The following is a 27,904-nucleotide window of genomic DNA, read 5'->3' on the forward strand; positions in this document are numbered from 1 at the left end:
TCAGAAGCATCTGACAGTTGATCACACCTTCATTCTTGAAACACTTTCTTCACTGGACACCACACCCTCTTGTTTTCCTTCTGCCTCAGCCCCTTTCTCAGTTTTCTTTGATGATTCTTTCTTCTCTTCTTGACTCCTAAATGTTGCAACACCCCAGGACTCAGGCTTTGGTCCTCTTCTTTGGCTATACTCACTATATGAATTCATCCTATGGCTTTTAACACTGTGTGTTATCTCCAATATTAACTTCTTTGCATTTCAGACTTACCTGGAACCACCTACCTGACATTCATCTTAAATGTCTAATAGTTCAAATTTTATTTAGGCAAAGGGGAACTTTTGACTTTCTGCTCACAGCTACACCTATCCTTTCCCATCTTAATAAATGCTACCTAGCCCCAAAGCCTAGTATCTTTTATTTCTATCCTATTCATCTTTAATTCCTCTCTTCTCTTCACATCCATGTCTAATTCATCAGCAAGTTCTAATGAGTCTATCTTAAAATATACCCTGAATATATTTTTTACCACTTCCACTGGTACCACCCAAGTCTAAGCAAACACTGCCTCACCTGGGCTACCAGTATCTTCTCATCTGGTGTCTCCTTCTTAAAACATAAATGACATCATGGCAGTTCTTTGACCAAAACTTTCTAGTTTTTTCATTCCACCGGAAGTAGATCTAGAATTCTTACCAAGTTCTGCTTGATCTGGTCCTTCCTTCTGGCCTCATCACTCTCTGCTCCACTATTTTATTGTGTCTACACTGGCCTTCTTCCCCATCTTGTCCTTTAAATAAGACAAGGTCCTGCAGTTGCCTTGGCTTACTTTTGATCTCACAAGAGAACGTAAGCACCACGAGGGCAGGGACATCCTTCTCTTCATCTTCATACCTCTAACAGTGCCTGGCGCATCACAGGGCCTTATCAAATACAAGTTTCTATAACTTCTGTCTGAGTAGGTTAGGAAAAGCTTCATTGAAGAAGGCTTTTGAGGGGAAAGAAGTGGAAATTGGGAAGAGGGAAGGAAAGTGAGTGACAGACAGATAGCGTGGTAAGAATAAAAACTCAGAGAAAAAGGTTGCCAGTTTGGCTGGAACCTAAGTTCCTTGCAGGAGAGAAGGAAAGATAAGACAGGAAAGGTAGATTCTGTTCTGACAGAATTATAGAAAGCCTTGAGTATCAGGCTAAGGAGATGAGATTTTATTTGGTGTGCAGGAAGAGCCACTGAGTCTTTTCAGTAGCTAGATCATATGTGCAGAGCAGCCTTTTGAGATGATGACTCTCGTAGAATCTTGTGGGGAGGTGTGGTACAGGCTGAGTCTGGGAGACAGATGAGAGGAAGGCCACCATGATTGAGTCACTAACATTTCTTGACTGTCACAGTCACCTCAGAAATGGAGTCTCTGCATCCACTCCTGCCCTTTCAATTCCTTTCTCCATCTGGCAGCCAGAAAGGTCATTCAAAGCTTTAGCTCAGGTCCTCTGATATTGTGATTTATAATAAGAAATACATATTTGATCTTTGTCCCTTTTCTGGCCCAGAGCTCCTGAAACTGGGAATTTTCTAGCAATGAGAGCAATCAAGGTGTCTTATGTTATTAAGGATTTTTGGACCACACCTAAGGATGGGGGCTGGTTGCCAGGAGAACCAATCATATGATTAGAGATTTGGAATTTTCAGTCCCACCCCCACCTTGACCCCCTGAGAAGGGGAGAGGGGCTGGAGTCTGAAGCAATCACCAATCAGTCATGCCCAGGTAATGAAGCCTCCATAAAGACCCAAAAGGGCAGGGTTCAGAGAGCTTCCTGGTGGGTGAATTCATGGACATTTCTGGAGAGTGGCATCCTTTCCCACAAAGCTTGCCCTGTGCATCTCTGTTATCTGGCTGTTCCTGAGTTATATTCTTTTATAATAAACTGGTAATCTAGAAAATAAAATGTTACTCTGTGAGTTTTGTAAGCTATCCTAGCAAATTAAATGAAAGGAAGAGGGAGTCATGGGAACCCCAGATCTACAGCAGGTCGATCAGGCAGCAACTTGGGCTTGCAATGGGGGCCTGAAGTATGGCGGGGGAGGGGGAGGCAATCTTGTGGCACTAAACCCTTACGTTGTGGAAACTGATGCTGTTTCTGGGCGGATGGTGTCAGAATTGAGTTGACCTGTAGGACACTCTGCTGGTATCCAGAAAACTGCTTACTGGTGGTGGGGGGACCACTGCCAACCCCCAAAGGTGGCATTGGTACAGAACCATTTTAGGTCCATTTTCTCCTCTGCTTGAAATCTTTAATTGGCTTCATGCTGTCTTTAGGGTACTTCAAAATCCTTACCATGTGCAGGCTTTGCAAGATCTGGCTTCTCCCCACTAGATTTATTCCCCAGTACTCTTCTTCTTCATGATCCAGCTGTAGTGCACTTCTCTCAGAGCCTCAAAAGCATGACGCTCTCTCTTGTTACAAACTCTTGCCTTGACTCTTCCTTCTCCCTGGGATGTCCTCTCCTGCCACCTCCTTTTCCTTGCTAATTCCACTCATCTTCTTTCAGTCCCTCAGGACTTTCCTCTCCAGCTGCCCAAGCCCTTCCTCATAGGGTTACCAGATATAGCAGACAAAAGTATGAGATGCCCAGTTAAAGCCGAATTTCAGATAAACATGAATTTTTTTCTTTAGTGTAAGTATATCCCATGCAGTATTTGAGGCATACTTATATTAAAGAGAATTTGTTGTTTGTCTGAAATTCAGTTTTAACTGGACATCATGTGTTTTATCTGGTAACCCTACTTCCTGAACTAGATTTGGCTATTCCCTCCCCTAGCTCCCTCTCCTTTTCCTCAGTATTTATCTCTCTTGTATTAAGAGCTCTATGTCTGTGGGACCTGGTAGACTGTAAGTTCCATGAGGGCAGGGATGGGTCTGTTTTGTTCACCAGTGCCTAGCACAGTGCAACAGCATGTCATAGGCCCCCAGTAAATTGTAAATGAATGAAAAAAATGTGAGGCTATTGGCATTCTAGAGAGAGGCCAGAGCTAAAGCTACTGTCTGGGAAGTTTTCCGCATGGAGATGACCTTTGAAGCGGGAGGGGTGGAGGGAGGGCAAGAACACAGCAGAGGTAGGAGAGAGAGAAGAAAAGATCTTGGGCTAAGCTGAGGGGAATGCCAGTGCTTGGGTAGCAAAAAGAGGAAGACAGGCAGAGGCCAGAGACAGTAGTGCCAGGGAGAGAATTCATAAACTCAGCCAGATCTCTGGGAGTAACAGGGACCAGGTGTTCAGATTTGGCATTAAGTACTTGGGACCTTCAAGAGAGCTGATTCAGGTCTGATAGCTGTCAGGTTGCAGAAATTTAGTGATGGGGGAAAAAAGACTGTTGCTGAGCCATTAGCATGGTGGAGAGAAAGAGAGAGAGAGAGAGAGAGTGTGTGTGTGTGTGTGTGGTGTGTGTGTTATGCATAAGGGAGGCCTCAGTGTGTTCACTGGTGAAAGAGAAGGAACCAGTGGAAAAAGAAGGTGATCATCCTCAGGGAAGGGGTGATAAATGGTCTAGGAACAAGTGGAGGGGATGGAATCAGAAAAGAGAAAGTGTGGGAGCAATGATTATTAATTATAGTCATTCCTGATAAGTGTGACACTCTGGTCTCCAAAAAAAAAAGACAAGTCACATTGTCCTTATTACTAAAGATTATATACATTGTTCACTAAAGAATATAGCCTGAATTTGAACATAATTAAGTTTTCTTAGCCCAGCGGCTTCTCAAACTTTAACAAGCATGGGCATCACTGCCTGTTTAAATGCAGACTGTGAAGAGTAGGGGGAATAGGGCCTGAGATTCTTCATGTTCAACAAACACCCAGGGGATGCGGTTGCTGCTGTCTTAGACTTTCTATTCTTGCTTCCATGAAGCTTTTTTTTTAATGGCAGCTGAATGTAAATGTTTTATATTAGCTTAACCTTGTAGTGAAATTTACGCAAGAAATGCTGAACACCCTTTCTTCTGAAGTTAGCAGAAATAAGACTGAAGTACATCTTCTCACAAATGTGTTCTAATTTTAAATAACTCGAAATGCTTATGTGTATCTCAAACATTAGTTCCCTCAATACTAAGGAGTTATCTTCAGAATTTAAAAACATATTGCTTTGGAATGTGAGAAAACAGAAAATTGCTTAAAAGCAGAATGAGATCTTGATGAAATATTTACCTATAATGAATTATTGATCAGTTTTTTTTTTTGAGGGATCTATTGGATTTTTTTTTTAAGCGATCTATTTGTTCATTTAAAGGGACTTGAAATGTCTTTTCTACAAATGTTTTTAGAGCATTAGTATGATTCATTATTAATGGTCTGAAGATGCTTTTTAACAGAAGACTACAATATAATGCAAGTGTGCTGTTCAGAAAATAACTATAGGGCTTATTTTTAAAATTAATTCCTAGTTTTGAATCTATAAACTATGATGAGTGAATGTCTTCCTTTTTCAATACCATCAGCATACTTCTGTCACTTCATATAAAGCTTTATCTGAGATGATGTTAAAAGCCAGGACTGGACAGGTGGCTTAGCCTGCCTGCCTCTCACCAGACATGTGACAGATCCTGCAGAAAGCAGAGGCTCAAAGAAAATCAAGCATAGGTCGGAAAAAGAGATTTGTGCACCTGCAGCCAGAATTCAAATTCTTCTTCCTCTGGAATCATTTTTAAAAGTTTTTCTCATTTGACATACTTTGTATATGTGCAAGATTCAAAAGGTTCCAAGAGTGTGCAGTGAAAGTCTCTCCCCTTCCTCCTATGCCATCTTCACAGAAATCCCCTTCTGTTAACCTGTGCCTTGTGTCAATTTCAGAGAGCCGCTTTACTGTATATATCTTGGAGATTGTTTCATATTAATGCATATAGTCTGCCCTATTCTTAATAGCTACATAATTGAGTATGACTTTTCCATCATTTTCCCCAAATTTGAATTTTTCTTCATAAACCAGGTTATGTACAAGTGAATATGTTGAGCATTTACAACCATTAAGGAGGAATGTGCCCCCAGGGAATTCAACATTTCTCTAAACTATTTCCTTACACTTGTAGAGACCATATCAAAAGCTTGAAACCCCTACGAACTCTATCGATTCTCACAGTGCTAGAAGCTGCTGCTGGGTATAACTGAACACTAGAACAGAGCAAAGGGGAGGTGCCCTTCACTCCTGGGTATCAGTAGACCTACCCATTAATACCATCATGAAATGCTCCAAGGCACTTTCATACCTGTGGGTGAACATTAGGGCCATTCAAAACCAATGCTAACATCTACAAGCTTTCCGGAAGACCTCTGATGATGCAAATACAATCATCAGCCATCATCATGTACAAAAATGCAAATCCAGCAGGCACGCAGGAGACCTCACGTGACAACAGTGGTTCTAGAGTTCAAGTGGAGTCCCAGCAAGACTTTGTTTATCTAGTTTCTCATCTAGTCAACACACATCTTTGAACATTTACTGTGTTCCAGACATGGTTCTAGGTACTAGGGATACATATGACAAGGAGAAGACAGACAAGGTTCTTGCCTTCAGGGAGCTTACATTCCAGTGGGGAATAGCTGGCTCCATCTTAACCAAAGCCAGCCAGTCCTTGTCTTCCTTCCTCATTCTGGTCATCGCTTTCTCTCATCAGCTTCCCCCACCTACCCACACCTCTCTGCTCTCTAGTCAGCCTGTATGCTTTGCTTGTAGCTTCACCACCCTGGATGCCTTGCCTTGTCTGTATTCATCTACTCATCTTCCATGAGTTTTAAATGCCTTCTTTGTGCCCGGCAGGATTTAAAGTACTTTGTGGGTGCTCCAGAAAACCAATTGAATGAAGGCCCAGCTCTTAGCATTAAGACTGAACTTAAACAAACAAAAAAGTCTGTCTTTAAAGGAAAAAAAAAGATTGAACTTTTTTTAAAGTAAACTTGAAATTTTAGAATAGGTTTTTACTCACAGAGAAGTTGCAAAGATAACATATGGAGTTCCTGTATATCCCTCACCCAGTTCCTCCTTCAGTTAGCATCTTACACCACAAAGGTATACTTGTCACAACTGGTGAGCCAATATTGATACATTATTATTAACTGAAGTCCATATTTTGTTCAGATTTCCTTAGTTTTCCCATGAATTTCCTTTTCCTGTTCCAGAGCCTCATCTGAGATACCGCGCTGCAAGTGGTTATCATGCCTCCTTAATCCCTCTGGTCTGTGACAGTTTCTAGTCTTGGTCTTCACGAAGTTTTGACAGATTTGAGGAGTCCTAGTGAGGTATTTTTTTAGAATGTCCCTCTAGCCAGATTTGTTTGATGCTTTTTTCATGGTTGCACCAGGGGCCTGGGTTGTTGGAGGAAACCCACAGAGGAGAAGTGCTCTGCTTATCACATCAGATAGGGGGGTACGTGGCAGGATGGTGAAATCAACCTTAAACACCTGGTCAAGGTACTGTTTGCCAGGTTTCCCCACTGAAAGTTACCTTGTTCCCCTTTTACCTACTCTCCTGTTTAGAAGCAAGTACTAAGTGCGGTACCTCCTCCCCTCTGCAGGGTGGGGAGAGCGGGGGAATTAAGCTCCACCTCCTGGAGGGTGGTATTTACATAAATCTTTTCTTTAAATTTTACTGAAGTATAATTAATTGACAGTGTTGTGTTTCTGGTGTATAGCAGAGTGATTCAGTTGTACGTATGCAATTTTTCATATTCTTTTTCATTATAGGTTATTATAAGATATTGAATGTAGTTCCCTGTGCTATACATTAGGACCTTGTTTATCTATTTTATATAGTAGTTACATAAATCATCTGAATTCTTCTGTAAGGAAGGTTTATCTCTTCTCCCCCATTTATTTATTTAGTCAACCATTTATATTGGTATGGAATCTCATGCATATCTATGTGTATCTCAAACATTTATGCATAGTTATTTAATGACTTGGGTTATAACCTAATATTAGGCTATTTATTTTGCTGTTCAAATGGTTCCAGTTTTGGCTATTGGGAGTTCTTTTAGGTTGGCACCTGTGTCCCTTTGACATGTCCCTTCCTCTTGTTTTTTGAGCATTTCTTTACTTTCTGGCACTACTTGTTTATTTCCTGCCCCAGCCCTAGAACCAGCCATTTCTTAAGGGGTCCTGGTACCTTTTATGGGGGAGGCTTATTTTTAAATCCAGGCCTCAGCATCACTTACCCACCCACTGTCAGTCAGTCAGTGAGTCAAGGAATATTTATGTATATTCTCCTCTCATGCTGATTGTTGAACCAGATGTGGGATGTACGGTAGGGAACAGAACAAATAAAGTCCTGCCTTCAAAAGCTAACAACGTGGCATGGCCTGTGAGAGAGACAATGAGCAAGTCTCAATGGAGAAAATATATAACTTTGATACATGCTGCAAAGGGAAGGGACAAGAGACTCAGATGAAAAATAACATAAGTCAGGGGCCTGGTTTAGATCAGGTGGCTGGAGAGGGCCCCCATGAGTGGCCAACATTTAGATAGAAAGTTGAAGCATGAGAAAGAGCAGAGGGAGGAGTGGTTTCAAACTACAGGTTAGTGGGTCATGACTAGCTTTTTAAAAAAGGAATAGAACATACCAGAAGTATTATCATGTAAAATTAAGGTTGCCTTTACATATAGGTTGACATATTCACTGGTTCAGGGTATATGGAATGTATTTCTTAGTGGGCATTATTATCCCAAAAAAGTTTGAAAGCCACTGTTTTATGAGGAAATAAAAGCAAATTGAAAGCTCTAGAAAGAGGAAAAGCTTTAACATACTTGAGGATCAGTAAGGAGGCCAGCGTGCCTGGACAGTGGGCACAGGATGAGCGGAGAGGCCGAAGATGTAGGGAGGCCTGCAGCCAACCAGCAGGGCTGGGCCAGGTGGCCTTGGTGTTTTAATTAGGGAGTGATGGGAAGTCATTGAAGGGTTTTAAACAGAAGTGTTGATATTTTAAGAACTTTTAGGTTCCTGCTTGGGGAATGGAAGGAGAGGACAAAGGAGGAAGCAGGACAGACGCCAGTGAGAAGGGTCTACAAAGAGAGGCCCAAACTGGAAAGGTCCCTCGGACTTGTGTTCACATTCCATTGCCGGTCCTGTTCTCCCAGCCACTAGAACAGTGCCCGGAACAGCAGACCTTCAGTGTACCTGTGCTAAATGAATGAATTACACGGTTGTAGTAAAGATGGAGAGAAACGGATGAGTCAAGGCACATTTGGAAAATGGCACATTCTTTCCGAGAGATTGGGAATGAGGAAGGCGGTCAGGGAGAGTGTGAGAGCCCTCCTTCCCCATCTCTGCCAGCGCTAACGGATGCCTCCTGGCTCTGCTGTTGGACTTCATCGGGTAGTTACTGGATTCTGTTAACTGTTTAGACTGTGTTTCTACCTCTGTGCTTAGTCATATTGGCCAGGAGTGGAAATAACAGAATTTTTCAAGAGAAACTGAGATTGAGTAGAATCGCAAAAACCAGTTCTTATCACAGATTTTCAGGACTTTAGAATCTTTCATGCCACATCTCTTAATCTCTGTGAGAGTCACCACCTAGCAAGTAAAGCTCCTCTGAGGGTTGCCAAAATTGCCTGGGATTCAGCATTCTGACAGGGACCTGGGGAGGTGTTCGTGTATAGCTAACTGGGTTCTAAAGAAACTTTTCCCGCCTGATTTTATGTTCTATTAAAAATACATTGTGGCAAAATCCTTTCTTGACACCCCTTTTCCTGACAGTGCTGGTGCCCGAGGTCTGCAGCTGGCTGTCCACTCAGCTGCTGGCCTCCTCGGCAGAGTGCAGCCACCTCCTGCCACTGTGGAGGGACTCGGATGAGGACAGGCGTAGAACTAGTCAACATGGAGCAGAAAATGGAAGGAACCAGACCCCAGGAACAGAAAACTGTGAGTCCTCTCTGGAAAGCTGGGTACTAGAGGTGGGTGTGCTCCAGAGATGCTGATTAATTTTGAGGGGTTGGTCCTTTTGGTCAAATGGGTTTCATGCTCTTGACTGAGAAACCAGAGCAGCAATCGGGTGTCACTGGGAGTGATGCCAGTGGTGTTTGCATGGGTTAAGAATTTTCATATGACGGGATAACAAACTCAAACTGCCTTAGGCAAACAAAGGGATTGCATTAGCTTATGGCCTGAAAACCCTGGTGCGCAGTCTAGAATTTACATCCTCCACACGATGCCAGCTCCACATCTTTTTTGTTTATAGCTTTGTACTGCTTCTTCTGTGTGTTGGCTTCATCCTCAGGCTGGCACTTCTCTTGGTGACACAAATGGCTGAAGGAGTTTTGAACTTTGTATTCTCCAAGACACTATCCAGGAGAAGGGGGACTGTCCCCTCTGGGAACCCCACAGAAGACTGAGGAAGTTTTCTCCCAGAAGCCCTGGCAAGCATTTCCTCAAGTCTCATTGGCCTGAATCCAGCTGTATGCCCACCCCTGAGCCAACCACCATGGCCCTGTGATGGGCATCTGATTGACCTAAGCTTATCAGGGTTATCCCTGGAGCTGGAGGTATCCAGCTGTTAGAGAAAGAGGAGACAGCGGCGTTGGTGAGGGTGGGGGGGTCCCGCAAGGCAAAATGTGGGTGCTGTGGCAGGAAAAGGTATACTTGGGAGTCAACCTGTGCTTGTTTACTACATCAGCATCATTATTATTGTGATAAAGGCCAAATTGGAGGCAGTACAGATATAGATAAGGAAATCTTTGTTTAGCACCCCACTTCTGCCTGCTTCTAGGTAAGTGACTTACCCTCTTCAAATCTGTTTCTTTATCTGAAAAGATGTGGATGACAATACCTCAGGGAAGGTCAAATTCCTGAATATATATATGTATTTGAAAAAATAAAAATCAAAAGAGGTACTCTTTGTATTTTCTCGAAGTGCCAAATATAGTTAGTCCTGTCAAAGCCAAGATTGAGCCCACGTTTCCAACTAGCTGGACAGCAGATGGAAGGAAGACTTCCCTGTCCACCAAGTGTCGGGCAAGTCAGGGCCCATCTCGTGTCTTCATAGCGAGAAAGAAGTTTCACTGGTTCAGAACCAAACTTAAGCAGCAGGTGTTCAGGGCTGGGGTGTTGAAGTTTCAGCTTTGATTTTTCTATGAAATCGTTCAGGTTATTAAAATGTCGGCCCTATTTCTCTTGTTTAAGAACTGGTTTCATTTCTAATGACACAGCACCATCATGCCATTCCTTGATTTAGTCACGAGAACCAAAACTAATGTGTGGCTAGTTTCATGTCATTTTTATAGCAGTTAGTACAGAGAACAACAGGCTCTTGTGAAAACAGATGTATTTGCTATCTTTTTCTCTATCTGCTACCTCTCAGACTCAAAGCCCAATTGCTAAGATGGCGTGGTCCTCTGGTTTGAGCCTTGCGGGAGAGTCTCATGCAAGGACAAGAACCTGGCTGTTCTTCTCAAGGAGAAGACTTTTCATAAGCAAGAAGAGTCCACGAACCAAAAACATTATAAGAATTGTAAAAGGGTGTCAGGAAGAGACCTTTTATCTCTTGGGAGAAGCTTCCCTTGGCACTGTTGTCTGTTGTGAATACAGAGGAGGGTTTTTTATTTGATGAGCCTCTCTCAGTAAACTTCTTCAAGGCCTTGTGGTATTAACATGAGAAAGTGAGCATATATTTAGCATTTCTGGAGGAAGCATGGCCTTCACAATAATGCTAATACTCTCCTAATGACACACAGCCAGTGTTTTCACAGAGGCCTTAGCATCTACAATGTCTCTATACACAGGTTAGATAACAAATGTTTACAGATGAAGAAACAGAGACATTGAGTTTTCCATGGCTTCAGAGAGTGCTGTGGAATTTAATTAGAGTCCTGGGCTAACCTCTACTGTGTAATTGTTTGGTCTCTCTTTGAGTTTCCTCAAATATAAAATGCAAATAATAATAATAATAAATACCTCAGTGGTAGTGAAGATTATGTAAACTAATGCATGTAAAGTATTTACAGCACCTGGCAAAATGTTTGCACTCAATCAATGTTCAATGTTGGAAATACCATTACCGTCACCATCCATTTTCTCAGTTGCAAGTTGAATGCCCTTGCCTCTGACTCATGTGTATACAACGCACTCACCGGGCTCCCTCCAACCTCTGTTATTCACTTGATCTTGGTCTCAAGTTGTCTTCCAACATCTGTCTCAGACTAAGGCAAGTCTTGCTTCCATGCTAGAAAGCTGGCCTCCTCTAGGGCCATCTCACCAATCTTTCACTGTTGCCTTTTTAATGCTAAACCTGACTCCGAGGGCACCAATTTTTTTTTTTTTAATGTTGAATATTGTGTTGAAGATCCAACTCACCTGGAAGACTGGATTGGGCAGTTATGCCTCCTGCTCTTTGCTTTGCTTTGGACCCTGTGCTCTGATGTAGACAAGCCCAGGTAACCTTCTTGGCCCAGTTCAAAATGTTTCATCCAGTTTGACCGACATCATTTTACTTAATTCCACGTGGGGACATTGTCAAGACAGTCTTTCAACGGTTCCTTTCTTTAATTATCTTATTCGTTCTTTCTTTCAACCAGTATTCTCCACTGTGCTCACCTGAGCAGTCCCAGTAGTGTTGCTGCTATGTATTGCTTTGCTTATGTCCATCTCTCCCCTTCTCTTAGACTGTGCATTTCTTGGGGCTGAAAGCTATTGCTTCTATTTCTTTACATCATCTGCAAGACCACAGGCAGGTCCGCCTGGGGATTAACTCATGGAAGGGCTGTGACTGCGTCTATGACCCTCGTCTCCTCCCTCTGCTTACACCCTCTTTCTTTTCTCCTAAATGTCTCACAGGCCCTCTCTGCCTGAATGGAGTTAGGTCTTGAGCAAGCAGAGACATAGATTTTCCATTGTCAGGGCTGATCTGTCCTGTATTTGGGGCTTCGATGGTGATACACCCAGAGGTGTCCTTGGACCAGGCCTCCAACACCCTCTTTCGGTGTCTGTGTTGGCAGGTTACCTGCCATTTCCTCAAACAAATGATCACGTCTTCCCTTCATGTCTCACTGTGTTTTCCTTGGTCAAATTTCTCTCATCCTATCCGCAGTCTCATCCTGCCTTTCCCCGCTTCTCTTCCAGGCCGTCCCATTTCCCAGCCTCTGTTCATACTTTGGCCGTTACTCTTCCTTCTTTGTGTGTCACTTTGGTTTCTGTTCCCCCTATTCTTTTTCTTTCACTTTCCCCCACCCACCAGTCCTTTTTAACAGTGTCATCATGACTTACAGTGTGGGAACACAGCACTGGCTGTCTCCCACATTACACAGCCTCCCCTGGCTTTCTTATGACCGACAATCCTTCCCTGAGCCAATCCGGCAGGACGAAGCTTCCCCGGGGCCGGATGCCAGGGCCCAGCTCTCACCGTGAGTCCTGCTTCCTGCCCACCTCCGGAAGCGAGGGCAGGGCGGAAGGTGGAGGCCACGGAGAAGGACCCCAGACCTCTTCTCAGCTTCCGTGGGGACATGTGAGCTGGGTGTGACCCAAGACTGAGAACAGCTTCACTCTGTGAAAGCGTGAAACAGGGAGGGTTCTTTTCTGAAAGGAATGGTCTAGGCTGCGGGGAAGAGGCGGGGTAACACATATGACTGAGACCAGGGAGGTTTCTAGTGCTGACATGACTTGGCCTCCTAATCCACAAAACTCAGCTGAACCACCCAAGCCAATGAATAACAGGATCCCAGTCATAAGCAGAAAACACTCTTCCCTTTTTCTTCCCTCAGCCTCACACATGCAGCCTCGTGCAATCTGTTCTTACACAAAGGTTGGCAACGTTGTCCTAGTGGAGGACGGGTCTGGAGTTTCTTGGCCACACCGCCCTTCTCGGAGGGTCAGCGGTCCAGAGGACGGCTGGAGCAAGCTGGACTGCAGGGTTGGGGAGGGGAGGGGATGTCAAGGCTGCTAAGGATAGGGCCTTCTAGGACTCAGTTTCAGAGATCAAGAAACAGTCTTCTTATTTCAAACATGCAAACCAAATTTGGTCAGACACTCTCCCTGTGAGGCAGCTGCCCTTTGAAGCTGTGGACCAGGGTGGAAATAAAAGCTCCCGTCTGAGAAAGGATGGGTTTCTTTCTTACGCTCTCTGCTGACCATCCTGTTTCCTGCTGGTTTGCTGCATGGACCCTCTGCTGGCAGCATGGGGTGGGGGGCTGCAGCCGCTGGAGCAGCAGCAGCGGCAGCGGGGGAGTGAAAGTGACTGACACACTGCGCTCCACAGCCGCCTTGGCCTCTGCCGGCACCTCTCTCGGCCTGACCTCCCTGTGCTGTCTTTCTGCTGCTGCAATGTGAGCCATGCTCCCTCGCCAGGTTGAACAGGCTGGTGGAGGAAGGGAGTACGTCAGATCTTAAGTCCCAGAAAGGCAATGCCGGCCTAACCCTAGTGCCGGTGGTTAAAGCCCACCGTGGGTGCAGCTGCCCCACGACACAGGCGGGGAAGCAAGTACAGCTAAACTCAAGATGGACCTCTGTGTTCAGAGATCTTTCACATTCACCCATATTCCCTAGTCAAGTGCTGCGAATGCATTCAATTTTTCTGAGCCCTTTCAACATTAAAATAAGACTGGATCAAAGTAAAGGGAAAAGATAACAGGAATTTTGCCAAACAAGACCAAGGAATACAGTTTTTTAAGCTCTATTTTTAAAGAACTATTTTTATAGAAGTTTAGCTTTAGTTGGTATCAGCCACAGAGTGTCAGTCTCTATTTCTGACTGTCTTATTTTAGAATTAAATGTAGAATGTTACCCATACGAAGTGTCTTGGATATCTTTTTCAATCGATTTTGAAAGTTCCCAGAGCTGGACTTCTGCGGCCTCCTACCCTGGACCTGTAGAGTACACACATGACCCATGGAAGTGCAAGAAGAAAATACTTTAATTTCTATTTTTATCTATGTTTTAATGTAAAAACGAAGAAAGAAATTTTGGATATGGCCAGGAAAATGCTGTTTGTTTAACTTCCAGGTTGGGCAGAGTGGCCAGAGAAGGATCATTTCTAACATAAGCTCTGGTTGTCACCAGAGAGGCCTCGAGACGCTACAGGAGACCATGGCTCCGGGTCAAAACAGACCTATTTTCCTGGAAACTCCAGAAGATTCTGGACCTGATCCAGGCCAACTATTTCTTCCCAGGATAGCCTTGCAAATCCTGGGTCTGTCCTGGGAGTGATGGGACAAGGGGTGGGGGTGGGTGGTCCCACAGAGAGCAGTCCCAAGTTGGGATCCCACTGCCCAACTGCTTGTCCTGGCTGGGACCCCACACAGAAGAGACCTGGTGCTGAGGGGATGCTTGTCAGCCAGTGGGGCTGAAGGCCTCACCACGTGTCTGTCAGAGGAGGGTCTTCTGGTGAGGACTAAAGGAGCCTGAACACTGTGTAGCCAGCAGGTAGCATCGGACCCCTGGGCTGGTTTTGTCTGCTCTCTGCAGTGGGTGCCTCAACAGGCAGTCCCAGCACCTCGCTTTTCTGCCAGGGTTTGTCCTGGGTCCTTCTGGGAAGCGACAGCTGTCAAACCCTTTCCTTTGGGTTTCTCCTCAGTTCAAATCTCTGCCTGCTCCTCAATGTCCTTGAAAGGGCAGTCCAGATTTTCCCAAGTACTTTGTTGGGGCCAGAAAATTCTAGGCCTTGTCAGTGACTGGACTATTGTCCTGATACTGACTGCCTGAGCGTTTTAACTGGACCCAGTGTAGGAGTGGACTTCTGCCTGCCTACACCTGCCTCCTAACACCTCCGCTACCGTCCAGTGTGTCCATAGGGTGGGCGGTGGGGAGGCTAAGGCTTGGCTTGTGTTTCAAAGACTTTATATAGCCTCACGGCATGACACAGTTTTGAGCAGTGACATTCAGGCTTCACCTGACAAAGTGAACAAGGGGTCAGAAAGTGAATGGAGATTTAGATGTGGCTGTGGAGATTTCTCTGCCCTGGGAGCTCTGGAAGGAGAGCTCCTCTGGAAAGGAACCTAACAGGAGATTGTTAATAAGGCAGCTTAAAGTGAGCCTCCCAAACAAGACTTGCTGTCTGATTGACACCGGATTTGGAGGTGAATCTCCTTGGGCCCAAGGCCTGGCCTGGCCAGAGGTGGACAGGACCAGCTAAGCTGCACCTGGGCTGTGCTCCCCTCAGCACGGAATCACCCACCCGACTCCCTAGCAGAGGCCGCAAGCAGAGCCCTGGAATTGGAAAAGGCATGTTCCTGGCAGCCAGCGGCAGTGAAGTGTTCTCTCTGCACTAATTAGACTGAGCAACCGGCAGGGCTGTTGTTAGTCTCCACTTTATAGGTCGGGAAACAAATGCACTGCAAGATCAAGTAAGGCGCCCACTGCCCCGGGGTGAGTCAGCAGTGAGCCAGGCCCCAGACGCAAACTTCATGCCTCCTGGGCCAGCATTTGGCCCTGCCTCGGACCCTGTGGTCTCAGAGATGTTTCCTGCGTTACCTGGAGCCAGGTGGCACTCGTTTGTGAATCTTGCCCTAGGACTGCCTGTTCTCAAGGTTGCTCAACGGCCAGCAGCACTGCCCTCCTCATCTCCCTTCGCACCACCCCTTGGCCGGTTCGCAGGCCATCCAGCTCCAATTGGCCTCTTAGAGACTTCTCCCAATTGGACTCCCCACTTGCTCCAGTACGTTCACCAGGTTGTCCCCATGCCCTTGACCTTGGCCATGCCGGCAGCTTCCCCACACAGTGTGGAGCCCTGGCCTGGGGCTCCCAGACTTGTTTCCCTCCTCACTGCTTCTGCTGCCCATGCTGTTCTCGCTGGTGCCTTCAGTCACTACCACACCCTCTTCCTGGTCTCCATCCTCTGCTTGGAAAGCCCTCCCCTTCCTGTACCATCTCTTTTGGGAATTCCAGGCTCCTCTCAACTTGTTAAGAGCTCCTCTTTTCCCTTCTCTGCAATGTCTCCCTAAATTCCATGAAGAAATATGGTGGTCTTTCCAGGTGCCATTTGCCCCATAAGTTGATTTGGCCTCTACTCCCTCACCAATACCTCAAATTTATATTTAAGATGATGTGAGAGACAGAATTTTCAAATGGACCCAAGATTTCCTGTTTCCCTTCTTGTGTGCACACCCTATGGATATGATGGATTTACTCCTGTGATTAGGTTATGTTTTATGGCACAGTTGACCTTAAGGGAGATTATCCCAGTGGCCCTGACCTAATCATAATAGAAACCTCAGTCCTATGACCACAGGGAACTGAATTCTACCACGAACAAGAAAAAGCTAAGAGTGGTCTATTTCCCCACAGCCTCCAGACTCAGTAGGGCCAACACCTTGATTTCAGTCTTGTGTTGCCCTAAGCACAGAGCCCAGGCATGCTGTGTCAGCCTTCCAATTTATAGAACTGTGAACTACTGAATGGGCATTCTTTTAAGCCGATAAGTTGGTGGGAAGTTGCTATGTAGTGGTAGAAAATTTAACGAAAATTTAACGAATATTTGATTGTGTTGGAGTTTCAGATTTTTCACATTTATCCTGGCACCAGAGTTTCAGATGAGCAGCTGCAGCCACACTGGTGTTGACTGTCAGCCTTAGATTGCAGACTCCTAGCAGGAGAGCCTGGCCACCCTGCTCCCTCTGAACAGAATTCAGCAACAAGGGGGATTCTCAGCTCCCAGCACTCTGCTGTCAGCTCTGAGGCAAAGATGAACTGGGCCTTCCTGTACTCAGGGGCTTCTAATCTAATGATTAGACAGTCACATAAGGAGTCTAACACAAAGGTGATCAAGACAAGTTGTGAAATCAAAAACTTCATGGAGTAAGTGGCATTGGACCTGAGCCCTGAAGGCTGAGTGGAGGTTTACCTTAGGGATAGAAGTAGAAAGCTGAGTGAATTTTTAGAGCAGCAGTGTGTTGAACATTGGACACATCAGAGGTAGTGTGAGTTAGGATGGAAACAGTATCCTGGGTCCCCAGTGTGAAGGCTCTTAAATCTTTAATAATGTGTTTGGGTAATTTGGTGAGGAATGAAGGGCCATGGAAAATTTGGAGGCTGGGGTGGGATAGATGCAAGGTGGACTGAGTGTGTAGGATGGATTCAAGTAGAGGTGGGTAGGAGATGGGGATCATTTGCAGATCATGAACGTAGAAGAGGTAAAAGTTAATGAGGGGGAGGATATAGCTCACGGGTACAAGGCGTGCTTAGCATGCACGAGGTCCTGGGTTCAATCCCCAGCACCTCCATTAAAATAAATAAACAAACCTAATTACCTCCCCCCACCAAAAAAAAGAAAAAAGAAAAAAATTAACTGGAGCCTGCATCATAACTCTGGCAGTAAGGACAGAAAGAAGGGAACAATGTCCCAGCCACTGTGGAAGATAGAACTTACACCGACAGAGCCACAGAATGAACACAGCATCCAGCACAGGTCCATCCATCAGTCCCGCCTTCCTCCACTCCTTCCAATATTTAAGATGTGTTGTATGTCTCCTTCAGCCAACAGTCTGTCACAGGTGCAGCACCAAACGCAAACACTTGAGGAGATAGGAATGACTGTGCTACCGGCGATGAATGGTGAGTCCCAGAAAAGAAGCAGGGCCGGAGAAGCACGGGCTCAGGAGGGGAAGGACAGCGCCTGCTGTAGCCAGAGTCCGCAAGCAAGGTTGACACGGAGCAACTTCTCAACCTGTAAGTGTCGAATTTAAAAGGAGAGAGGTCTTTGCATTTTTCCTCTAATGTGCCGATGAAACTACCTCCTCCTGGTACACACGCACGTACACACGTACACACACTCAGCTGCAGCCTGCGGGCTCCCGCCTGGGCGCCTTTCACAGTGGCAAACATGGAGAGACTGTTATTCCTGCAGATGCTCTGCCGGGTTGTTCTAGAAGAAAACTGGGTAGCCCTTTAGGCCATTTCTTAGACACCGACTTCCTCCACCCCCTCCCTGACTGCCCGAGCATGGCTGTTATCACGACTGCACAGGGCAGGAGACTCACAACATGGTTTTTGTTCAGCCACTGCCCGACCAGCCAAGGGCCGCCTAGGCCAACTAGGCCTCCTTCCCCCTCAGTTCTGGGTAAGCACACATCTTCCACCCTCACTTTAAAGGCAGACAATTTGTTTTTATCATTTGCCAACACAGCTGAGGATGATTATTAATTAATCAAAAACACTGACTTTTAACTTCCCACGCTCTCTCCAGAGATGCTCCGGTGACAGCATGCATCTGGACTTCAGAGCTGTTTAGATAGAAGTGGGCACCATGCAGCAAAGACTTGTTTTTTCTGGTTTATTCTTTTTAAAACACAACTCTAGCTTAATCCCATTTAGCTAGTAAACTTGATTTTTAAGGTGGTCTCATTTTGTGGAGCTTTCTGCTGGTCTTTTTTATACAGCTTCCTTTGAAAACAGAAATGCTGTGTCAGGATGTCACAGAAAGGAAAATAAGTTCAGAGCACATTTTCTGTTCATCAAAAGCTCAAACCGAAGCACACGAGCAGCCTGTTTGCATGAGTAATGAAACCCCATTATCCTCCTCTGCTGGTGATCTGATGTGCTGGTGTCACCCGCCAAACACACGGCCTGCCAAGGAAGCCTCACAGCTTCTGAGAGCAAGTTTGAAACATCACAGTCACAACATCACAACACAGGATGGTCCATTCAGTTGGCTGAGGTTTGAGCCACTGAGTCCTTTCCCCCTGTTCAAAGATGGCGCTGCTGGGAACCATGCTCCCCTCTGAACTTCAGCTTTGTGGCTATATGGTGGTTTTCAGTGAAAAAGGAAAGGGGCGGCAGAAGATAGCTTGCCTCAAATTACACATCAAAGCCGAACAGCTACCTCTAAAGTGAGAGGGGGGTGCGCTCTGGCTTCCCCACTTGGCAGAGGCTAGAATAAAAACTCCAGCACCTTTTTAGGGGCTCTACTGACCAATAGAAGATTTTAAGCAAAACCATACTTAGGAGGCAAGCGTGCACTTCACTGAGGGCCACATCTTCAGAATCTCAAATACCTGCAAGGGGAGTGTGGTCTTGTGAAGGCTGTGATGCAAACTTGGAAAGGTGCTCGTAATCATGCTCCCCTTCTCGCCGTTTCTCTCCCCTGCCCCCAGTGATATATGCTCCTGATGCCCCCAACTTCTTTAAGACTACTCCTGGGAGCTGTCTTGCTCAAACCATCCAGGCTTTTGTTTCTCCTCTTTGCTGTCCTGCCACCTGTCTTTTCTTCGCCCCGTCACTGTTCCTGAGCATCTCCACTGGAGGTGTGTGAGGGAAATTAAAGGAGATAAAAACTCCAGCTTGTCACAGTCCATTTGCTTCTTGTCAACAGCTCTGCTAAAAGGCAGAAGAGGAAGCTGTTGGTCGAGATAAGAGTTTAGATAAGGTTTGGGGATTCTCTGTAAAATTCATTTCTTCACGGTCACCCTCCCAATCACCTGAGGATAATGCGGGTGAGGTGGGGTGGCTTTATCATGCACTTGTTTTTAGGAACTTAAGGGCAAAATTCTTCAGTCATTTCTAAGAGCTGGTCAAAATAGCTCGAGATAAAGCTAGTGTAGCTACTTTGGACCTTGTTGACATAGAACTAGCACAGCAGCTAAATATCCCCTCCATTTTTAACCCCCTGAAGCCAACTGACTCTGGAAGTGGAGAATTTCCTATCCCTTGTTTGGAGGGGGGTGGGTAGAATTTAACTCATTCTCAGGTTAATAGGGGTCCCTGACAGCCCTGCAGTTCTGTTGAATGGCTGGGAAGAAGCAAATTGAATAGGTAAGTTAGGGGCTCTGATTACAAGTAATAGGAAACAACTGAAACTAATTTAAGCCAAAAAGGTCAATTTATTATAAAGACTCAGCAGAGGATCTCAGGGGACCCAAGGGCCAGGCTGGGGCTGAGGCCTGGGAGGCTTTAGGACTCTTGGTCCACCTCCCACCACCCCCCCCCCCCGCCCCTTTAAAGAATCTATCCATCCTCTTCTGTCCTCTTTTATACCTTACTCCCCCCTTTCCTCCCTCTTCCCCTCCATACACAGGGTGAGGAACACAGAACACACCCAGGCTCCCAGATTTCCACTTTCACAGGGCCAGTCAGCAAAGAAACAAAGACCACTCCCTTTCAGAGCTACTTTAAAATTCTCAAGAAAGAGCACCTGACTGGCCCAGCTTGAGTGATGTATCCATCTCTGGCCCAATCAGCTCTGACAGGAGGGCAGGGTCATGGGTATAAATATGGCTGCTGGGTCAGCCAGAGCCAGTGTTCTGAAAAATTGTGTGGGTGACGGGGTAAGACCACTCAACATTTATTAATCCAACAAAAGAAAAGAGCTGTGGTACCTGACCTGCCTTGTACTCACAATCTGGAGAAAAACCTACACGTGTAGGAAGACAATTAAAATCATTTGGTGCTAATTACTGTGAGGATAAAAACCCTGATTAGAATGAACTCTTAGGAAAAAAGCAAAATGGCCCATCTTCAATTGAATACATAAATACATTAAGGATGGGCACAAAATGGAACCCACAACCCAGTGGTGAAAATTAATGAGCTACAGCTCCACATTTCAGCATGGATGAGTCTCAACAGTATAATGACGCATGAAAAAAGTCAGTCACAGAAAAATACATACCAGATGTCTTTACTTATGGGAGGTTCAAAAACATGCAAAATTGGACAATATAATGTAGGGGCGGTAAACTATAAAGAAAAAAAGCAGAGAATGATAGACTAAAATCAGAATAGTGGTTACCTGTGAGGTGGACAGTGAAAATGTCCTCAGAAAGAGATCAACACAGACCTTGCAACGGGTTGGCAATGACCTATTAAGCTGAGTAGTAGATTTGACAGCATTAATTTTATTCTTATTTAATTTATTCTTATGTGGTCTTTTTGTTCATATGATATACTTTATAATTTAAAATATATATAAATGAATGCCATTAAGTAAGAATTCTCTCTAAAAAAGCAATTTCCCTGTCTTGGGTGATGGCCAACTGTATTGTGCTCGCCTGATCAGGGGACGATAGTGAGTAATTCAGTTTGTCAAATGGTTTTCTGGCTCCTCTCCATGTGACAACCACCCAGACAAGGAAAGTGTCTGGGGTGGCCCGTCAACTCTACAGCCTGGAGAGGGCCTGAGATACAGCCATGCCTCTCTCAGGTCCTTTGGCCTGATGTCAAGCCACAGCAATTATTCAGCTCTCCTCCCAGCTGAAACGTCTGAACCATCTCTACCCAAGGAAGCTACCTACCTGTTGCATGTTCCCATCAAACACGATTACAAACTGGTGGTTTCTTAGAAGGTTAGACATAGAACTACCATATGGCCCAGCTATTCCACTCCTAGCAAGTGTCCAACAGAATTGAAAGCAGTTCCCTGCAGATACTTGCATACCAGTGTTCACAGCAGCATTGCACATGGTAACCAAAAGGTGGAAACAACCCAAGTGTCCATCAACAGACGACTGAATAAACAAAATATGGCCCATCTGTGTAATGGAATGCTATTCAGCCATGAAAAGGAATGACGTTCTGACACATGCTACATGTGGATGAACCCTGAAAACATTATTCTCAGTGAAATAAGTCAGTCACAGAAGTGTAAGTATTGTATGATGCCACTTATACAAGATACCTGGAGACAGAAAGTGGAATGGTGGTTACCAAGGGCTGGGAGGAGGGGGAAGATGGAGTTACTATTCAATGGTACAGAGTTTTTGTTGGGGATGATGTGAAAGTTTGGGTGTAGATAGTTGGTTACACAACACTGAATATTTTTAATATCACTGAATCGTACACTTACAAATGGTTAAGATGATAAATATTATGTTGTGTGTATTTTAAAACACCACAATGACAGAGCACTTGGAACGACATATATCTGGATGGAGGAAAACAGTGTTGGGGGGCACCACATCCTTTCTCCCTTCCAAGATTCTTCCGTAAATGATGCTTGTTAGGTCCCCGCAGAGTATCTAGACATCACTTTATTTCCAATCCAGTCCTGCAGTCTGGGATCATCATTTCCAGCAGTATTTTCAGTGCCACAAAATGAGAATACACGTGTGCCTCAGGGAGTGTGACATCATGGGATTCTCTTTGGGGGAAACAAGTCCATGGGTCCATGGCTAAGCCTCAGTTTCCTCTTACCTGGACCTTAGAGATGGGCTGGTAGGTGGGCAGGAGGCCCGAGCATGTCAGGACAGTGGCACCTACATCAGAAGCGCGACGGGCAGCAGCAGTTCTGTGTTCCCAACCAGGGGACACTGCTGCCTTTGGTGGCTGGTTGTTCAGTGTTTCAGAGGAAGAGAAGGAGAAGGAAAGATGTGTGTGGTCAGATCCACCTTCTATTTCAGTTTGCTGAGATCAAGTGGTTGCCTCTGACACGGAGAATGTCCTTCTTTATTTAAACAGGCAAAGATCATCCCCAGATCCACAGAATGGTGGGAGGGAAAGTGTCATGACAGGTAGGAGTTGGACTGTAAGTAACAATGTTCAGCTGGAGGGGCCTCTGGAGGGAGCCGGGGCTGTACACAGGGGCCGAGGCCACATCGTGACCTCCGAAGTTCCCGGACACTGGTGCCTTTGCGGGCCCCTCCTACCATAATAATATCAATATAAAAATATTTAGAATATAACTTTAAATACATCAACAGTTTTTCCTCTTTTAGACAGAATTTAATTGATTTTTGTGGACCCTAAAACTTTCTTTTTTTTGGATATGAAAACAAATTTTTAAGTTTCAGAGCCCCTGCCCTAGCACTAAGTCTCCTGTGTGTAACCTGGGAGGGCCTGGGACTCACCTTATCTTTCTTTCTCTAGGGCTGCTTCTTCCAGGGTGGGAGGAGACTTCAAGGTTACCCCTGCCACCAAGCATGCAGGCAGGAATCCCACTAAGGTGACCTCCAGGTGGGGTCACCTGGTCTCTACCTCCAGGAGTGGGACCCAAGCAGCCCCTCTAAGGATAAGCATGTTCTTGATACTGAGCCCTGGAGTGACAACCTGCATCCCTGTAACTTTCACCTGCTGCTCCTAATTCCACTCAACTGGACCAACACAGAGCAAGTTTTAAGTCCTTTAAACATTTGAAGACAACTCCCATGTGGCATCCTCTCCCCTCAACCCAAGTTCTCTGCTCCAGGTTAAGCCCCTTGAGATCTTGTGTGACAGGATTTATACATCCGTCATCTGCTGAGCATGCTCCTCCAGACAAGGACCAGTGCCCCCACATGTGGTCTGATCTGACCACATCTGCTCCCTCTATGACGGCAACATCAGCCTTCAACTAGTGTCACTTCTTAGTAATAGATCATGTGGTTGGCAGATACTAACCCTGTGACCAGTTACACCCCATGGTTCTTTGTTCTTCTCCCAAGCTGAAGTTAAGCCAGGCTCTCCCAATCTCTACTTCACCATGGAGACACAGTGTGTCCTCTTTGTCTTGGTTCATGATGATCTGTCAAGATCCTTATTCTGTTATCCAGGACAGAGGTTGTCTTTCCATGCTTGGCTAACTACAGACTTGACAAACATGCTTTCTTGGTCTTCATCCTGATATGGCAGGGCCCCCAACTTCTATTTTCAAACTTTCCAGCACTTTTTTTTTCCTGTTACTGAAGGTTGAGTCTGGACCCTGACTTAGTTGAAATCAAGAACATTGTGGATTTGTGGGTGATTTTTGCTTTTCAGGGAAGAAGGAAATTAGCTCTTATGGTTAATTTGTCCTTTTGTTCTAGAAAGAACTATTTTGATGAGGATTTTCTTTCTTTCTTTCTTTCTTTAAGTCATCAGGTATAAGGCTAGATGTCATGGGGACAACAATCCAGAAGAGGTCATCTCTCCTGGTCGCATGTGATGAACCAGTGCTTTAGTGAGAGGTAGCTAGGAAGAGGTAGTGGTGACGAGGAAGGCCAGTGGCATGTGGGGCAGCTGAGATCTACCTGAAGCATCATTTTTAGCTCTGTAATTCCCTCGTGTTATGCCAGAGTCCTCAGTAGATGCTGTTAAAATGTTGCTGTTTTCACTGTGCTTTGGAGAAACACAAGGGCCCTTGGGGAAAAACAGGAGGAGCAGGAGTGAGAGACAATGAGAAACAACCAGGATGGATTTGGAGAGGCTGGAGGACATGGGATGTCCAGGTTACACGAGCCTGGCCACAAGAGGACATCTCTCAGACACTGTCAATTCACCATTTAATATTAGCATGTAAGTAACATGCTTTGGGTGTGGACTCACACCTGGGGTGTTCAACCAGCCCAGCAGCCCTCTAGCTGTTCTCATCCTATACACTCATCTTCATCTTTATTTTCTGCAGATTGAGCAGGGGTGGGAAGGGTTTCTTTTTTCTTTTTCTTTTTTTTTTTTTTTTTAGTTTTTTCCAAGGGGGGATTTGAAGGTAATTAGGTTTATTTATTTTTTTTTTAAATGGAGGTACTGGGGATTGAACCCAGGGCCTCATGCATGCATGTACTCTACCACTTGACCTACACCCTCTCCCCTGGCAGGGTTTCTTTTTAATTAAAAAAGTAATATATACTCCTGAAAATCCAAATGATGCAGAAGTCCATTGGAAAGCATTTTGTCTGATGTTATGCACCAGGCCTGTGGCACTTGCCGGATCTCTTTGGCAGCGGGGTGCTCGTTGGCCTGGCATGCTGTCTGCCTTCTTGTCGGCCTGGCTCCCTCTCCCAGCTCGAGAGGGTGGTCCTGAGGTCCATGACCCTGAGCATCCTGAATAAACAGGATATGTGCAGACACTTGAACTATTGGGAGAATCACATTTGCTTTTAAGTTCCTCCAGCTGGTGTTGTCCCTTAGCAATAGTATTGGAGGGCCCAGCTAGGGTTTCATGAGTGGGACTGGAAATAGGATTTAGAAGAATATTCTGTGAGTGGATATGATTAAAATGTAGACTTTTAAATTTCTCCACATGAGGTAGTAGAGATCTGTTGCTTTTACCTGCCTTACATCTATTCCCTCTTCTTTTGCAAACAGCACCCCAGTTTTCTTTTGGGGAACCACTCTTTCCCCGTACTTGACCCAGGGAGGGGTCAAGAGGTCCAATGGACCAGCTGTAGTCAATCCCAGGACTTTCTGCCCATGTTATCAGTAAAGAGAGGCTCTCCACCTGCAGGGCAGCTCCACTGGAGGAAGTCTGCCTGAATTCAAGTGGCCACCCTTGCCCCATACAGGAGCCCTGTGTCAGGCTGGGAGATGAAGAGACTCAGGTGCCAGTGACACCGTTTGCTCACAGGAGTCCATTGTACCTGACACCATCCTTGGAGCCAATTTGAATGGAGTTTCTGTCACTGACAACTCAGAGGCCAGAATAAGGTTAGCCTTTTGACAGCTGCACTTAAAAATTATCTTCTGGGAGAAAACAATTGGCTTGGTACTTGTATTTTGTTTATTCTATGTTGAATTGATCAATTATTAGATATATGAATGTATGCATGGGATAGCTCAAATGAGGCTGTTTTGAATGATTGTATAAGTGCTATTTTTGGAGTTTTTAAGTTCATGCAAGTTTTGTAATACTCAAGCAAGAACTGGGCAAGGTAAACAAGATTCCCATCTTGTATCTAAATTATTGGAAAGATATCTTCAGTTCTTTAGTTTGTAACAAGTTAAAGCATTTAACTATCCCTATCAACTCCTTAGTTTAAACTACAAAAATGAAGGAGGCAAAGAAAGGAAGTGTAACAGACTGAATGTGTGACATTAAATTGCAATTGTCGGGAACACGGCCTTTCCTCGTAGAGTGGACATGACACTGTGAGTTCTCACCTGGTTTAGCTGCTGCCCACCTACAGCAGGTGACCGCAAGGCCAGGGCCACACTTCCTCTATCGTTTTTTCCCTGAACTTTTGGGGAAATACCTTTTTTGGTGTAAGTTCAATGTTCTTAGGTCTTTGTTGACAGACAGATATGATCCAGGCCTCAGACTAGGAGACAGGGAAACCCAAATTTTAATTTCAGGTATGTTACTGAGTCCTCGTGTGGCCTTGGAAACGCCACTTAACCTCCTGGCCTCAGTTTCCCTGTCTGCAAAATAAGGCTCATAATCCCAACTTAAATGCCTCACTGAGCTGCCGTGTGCATTAATTATTGTTTATCATGCAAGTGGAAGTTGAACTGTGTTAATTATTATTATTATTTCTGGGTCTTCCAGCCAAGTTGAAGCCAAGCCCTTGCCTTGCTTGTAGTTCCTGAGATCTGACAACGTACAGCCCCAGGCGAGGCTGATCAGCAAATCATGCATATCTCACCACAAGGGGCTGGCCCCAGGAGGCTCTGGCAGCCACAGGCTTCAGTCCTGGGGTTCCAGGGCAGCCCAGAGACCCACAGGCTTTATTAGGACCTCGTTCTAACAGAGCCAGGGCTGTGAGGCTGCTGCCACACTCCTGTCCCTTGCCTCTTTGTGTACCTGCCATTTAATTTACTAAGGAGTCTGGAGATCAATAAAAGACTCTCACCCTGTCATTAGACAAGGCCCTAAATTGCAAGTTACAGGTGGAGAAGCTTCAGAAGTATTGTGATCACTCATGAAGAAAGATGACTAATCGCTTTCTTCTGGTCACTTATTTAGCTTATGACTTTGGTTTCTACTCTCTCAGTACAACAGTTATCAGATTTCCATGTAAGCAGATAGTTGACAGTTGGTACGTCCAGCTTCACTGATTATGTTTGTGGGTTCTGCCCCTTCACCTCATCTAAAAGGCCTCATGGTGCTTTTCCCCGCCCCCACATAAAGTCAGGGGACCAGTGAAAGAGAGAAAGCTCACCTCTCCTCACCTGCCACCATCTCCATCTCCATCTGCAACAGAATTAGAGCTGAGTGTCCGCGAGACACCTGTCTTTAACCCTTCGCAGGGAGGTTAATCTCCTTGTATGCAGTGCAAGTTGGAGAAACAGTTGCAGCAGGTTTGTATCTTGGCCAAGCACAGAACCCTGGGGTTTAGGAAATAATGCCCAAATCCACGAGTGTTCTGAGGAGCAGGGGAGTCTCTGTTCTGCAGAAGGTTTGAAGTGGAGCGTCCAGGGCATAGGTGCAAAGTATTTCCTGTATTATCTCACTTAGCAGGGTCTGGAACAATCTGATTTTAGGGGGATCCTCAGCTCCCCCGTGAGGCATCATGCTTACCCACCCAGGACTGAATCCTGTTGTCCCAGTGCAGACCATGTCCCTACCTGGTACTTAACGTCCTTGTCAAGGAATAGACCCATACTGATTTGCACTGATTTTAACTGTCGCCTTCCAAACTCAAACCTTGATGTTGATACCACCCCCTGCACACTCACACTTTTCACCCCACATGCCCGGCCCTCACTTTCCCCAGCTCTGCAATCCCCTGGCAAACAGGCAGGTCCCGCCTGGCTCTTTTGTCTGTTCAGCACAGCAGGCAGACGGCAAGGGGATTGGTGAGTGCTAGTTAACTAATTAACGATGATAAAGCACATTGCAAACATAAAGCACTAGATAAATGCCAAGTATTATTGTTACTAATGATGAGGAGGCTGTTTAGTCATCCTTTGCCTTGAGCTCAGCTCACTGCCCCCTCTGTGGCTGCAGCCTGATCTGTGAACGAGGATGAGAACCCTCCTCCTCCCTGCAGGCGCTGTTTCACACTGACTCAGTGACCAAGGTGGAGGGCAGGGGCCAGGAAACCTCTCCCCGTCTCCCACCTGCTCTCGAAGCACTGCCTGCTATGCGGCTGTAATGCTAACATTTACCGAAAGCCAGGCTCTGAAACTGCCTCTCTGTTTCCCACTCACCTGTTTGGTAAGTTTGCTGATGTTTACTTGACTTCTTGACTACGGCGATTAGAACCTCTCCATGGGAGCCCAGGAGGGAGTGAAGCCCCACTTTCCCCTTGGTGGATGGGCTCACTTGGACATGTGATCGTGACCTCTTTTCTGTATTTTCAGGGCTGCATTCTTTCCCAGATGCTCCCACGTACACGTGCTCACTCGA

At 45.5% G+C, this 27,904-nt stretch overlaps 1 long non-coding RNA gene across 1 annotated transcript in view; it reads left to right on the top strand.

The window, feature by feature from the left end:
- Window positions 1–23,512: 23,512 nt before the first annotated feature.
- Window positions 23,513–27,904, top strand: part of LOC123619813 (uncharacterized) — a 28,404-nt gene continuing 24,012 nt past the window's right edge. Inside the window, exons 1-3 of the long non-coding RNA XR_006728541.2 lie at window positions 23,513–24,135; window positions 25,122–25,263; window positions 27,546–27,712. This is a non-coding gene — a long non-coding RNA (uncharacterized LOC123619813). The remainder of the gene's footprint in view (window positions 24,136–25,121; window positions 25,264–27,545; window positions 27,713–27,904) is intronic.

Source organism: Camelus bactrianus, chromosome 8 (genome assembly GCF_048773025.1).
Source record: "Camelus bactrianus isolate YW-2024 breed Bactrian camel chromosome 8, ASM4877302v1, whole genome shotgun sequence".
NCBI lineage: Eukaryota > Metazoa > Chordata > Mammalia > Artiodactyla > Camelidae > Camelus > Camelus bactrianus.